Genomic DNA, 2764 nt, shown 5'->3' on the forward strand with positions numbered 1-2764 from the left:
AAGGATGATGGAATATGCCTCCGGGGCTGCTGGGACTGAATGAACTCCTGTGTGAATTTATATAGCATTGACATATTACACAACGCTCTACAACCTATAGTCATTATTACTGTTCAGTGTAAAGGATCTGCAAGCAAATCAAATTTTCAGAAGACGGTCAAAAGTGGAAATGTCCATGTTTTATTTCATAGAGGTTTCTTCTCAGGACAACTACTACAGGTCACCTACAGGGCAATCTATGTTCAGTAACTATATAGGGAACCCGTCTACAAGTTTCAGGACCCTTTTGGCCCAAGGGGAAAGTGCAGTTGGTCAATGCTATATTCTTGCTGGTTTCAAGGAAGGATAGATTTGTAAGCTCTTGGTGTGTAATAGAGCCATGCCATTAAAGACCATGCATCAAAGCTGCTACTTTTCCTGGGACCCCATTCCATCCAAGCTTGGGGATCCTGCACAGTTTTGGTAGGAGAGGTTTTTTTTTTTTTTTTTTTAGGAAGCTTGGTGGCTCCAACAGAGACAAAGCACTTCCACAGACTGCAGAGGTATCCTTGTGGTAAGTGAAAAGAACTTATAAGTTGATATATGGAAGCAAAGTTGGGTTTAATATACCTAAAAGGTTTTTCTGTAAGTATATATCCTCAAGCATATCTGATACTTGTAGCAGTTTATTCATGACTAGTCCTCTTCCTCCTTCTTAAAGTGAGAAGTCACCAGCACGGTCAGCTTGCTCATTTTAAGAAAATCGAACATATTAGTAACTAATCCCCACTGATAGGATGTCAGAAATAGGGATGAGTGAGTGAGATTTGTAAGTTCGATCTGGTGGAGAATCGGGGCGTTCTCACTTAACACTTAAGCGAAAATGGCCTTGTGATTTGCCATGAGGTCGTGTTCTCGGCACGGCTGGGAGCGAATCATTTGCTCCTAGGATGCACAGCAAGGCCCAACAGCCCAATCAGGAGAGGTCTGAGCACAGGCATATATACATGGAAGGAGGGGTTAGTCACTCTATCTTGTGTTCTGTGTCAGAGAAAGAAGCAGGGAGAGAATTGTGTCTTGTGACAGGGACAGGTTATGAGCCTTCTGTATATCTTGAAATATACAGATTGTGCAGTTTTTCATGCTACATCTTGCTATCTAGCAAAAAACGCAGAAAAGTTTCTGTCCAACTCTCCATAAAAAAAACCTCCCAAAAAACCATTTTCTCTCCAAAAAATACAGATATTTTTTTCTGATCGCACTTACTATCTAGCAAAAAAGCCAAAAAAAATTCTGTATTTCTTTAAAAAAAAATACAGAGATTATATTTTGATAGCGCTTGCTATCTATCAAAAAAGCCAGAAAAATGTCTGTATTTAAATGTCTGTAACTCCACCGGAGTTCTGCGCAAGGCATCAGGCTATGGTGCGCCTGGCGCCTGGCATCCTCCTCGAAGTGCTGTTTCAAGCGCTTCTTCTTCTCTTCCAGGTCTCGCCTAACGTCCCAGCCGCATTGGTGGAGGTCCTGCAAGGACTGCAACTCACGTTCTCTCTTCCTTGCGCACACCTGCTGGCGACCCCTCGCTTGAAAGAAGCTGCGGAGCTTGACTCTCACGAACTCCCACCAATCACTCACCTTCTTGAAGTGTTTCTTGTTTTCTCTCCAGTTGACATACTCACCCCTCAGTTCCTCCATCAGTTCCTCCTTTTCCAGCAGGGCGCAATTCAGTTTCCAGGAGCCTGGGCCTGGGCCGAAGCCCTTGGCGAGATCCCCTTGAAAGAGAAGGGCCCTGTGGTCTGAGAAGAAGCAAGGAACCATGGAGTGGCTGTTGTGCGTTACCTCTCTTGATGTAAAGATGAAGTCTATCCTTGACAGATCCATCAGGGCGGCACCAGGAGTAGTTTGGGGCGCCACTTCCGATGGAGCCTATGACGACCCTCAAGGAAGCTTCCGCCACCATCTCTTTGAGAAGGCGGGAGGTAACGTCCAACTTTGCCACTATGCCTGAGCTGCGCCCGTCCTCCTCTATTGGGCAGTTGAAATCACCACCCATTATTACTGCCCTGGTGGTTGCGAGTTGGGTCCTCAGGGTCTGAAAAAGTTCCAGCCGTTCATTCTTCTCAGGGAGGCGTAGACGTTGATGAGCCTAACTGGCTCTCCCGCCCACAAACCATCTACGACCAGGAGTCGGCCACAGACAAGATCGTGGACAGCGTCAATCGTGAAATGCCCACTCATGATCAGAATGGCTANGCCTGCTGACTTGCAGTCTCCACCCCCAGACCAGTAAGAGGGACCCTGGGTCCACTGGGAGCACAGGTGACTGTATCTCCTAGAGGGGGGAAGAGCACATTCCTGCAACATGACTATGTCTCCTGGCTGAGTATCAATGAAACTAAGTACAGTCTGCCTTTTGATGGGGTCTCGTATACTCCTTACATTGATGGAAAAGATTGATATCTTAGCCATAATGATTTGGAGGAAAGTGACGCTTCAGTCGGAGACTGTATGACTTACACCAAGAGGGGGGCAGTTCCCTCCTTTTCTATCATCTCCCAGAGAGCACTGTCCTCCTCCGTGGGGGGGGGGTAATAGGCTGGGGTCGTGGGGGATGCTATCCAGATACTCAACGACCTCTGCGAGGTTCTCGGTAAGTTGGGCAGGGGGCAGTAGAGGAGGAGTTTCCTCCTCCGTGGCCTGCCTCTTTAGGGACAGCTCTGTGTCTGAGGCAGGGCTCTGGGGGAGTTTTCTCTTCTCCCTCGTGAGGGAACCTGAGGTGTCCATC

Source organism: Pyxicephalus adspersus, chromosome 4 (assembly GCF_032062135.1).
Source record: "Pyxicephalus adspersus chromosome 4, UCB_Pads_2.0, whole genome shotgun sequence".
In the NCBI taxonomy this organism is placed as follows: Eukaryota; Metazoa; Chordata; class Amphibia; order Anura; family Pyxicephalidae; genus Pyxicephalus; species Pyxicephalus adspersus.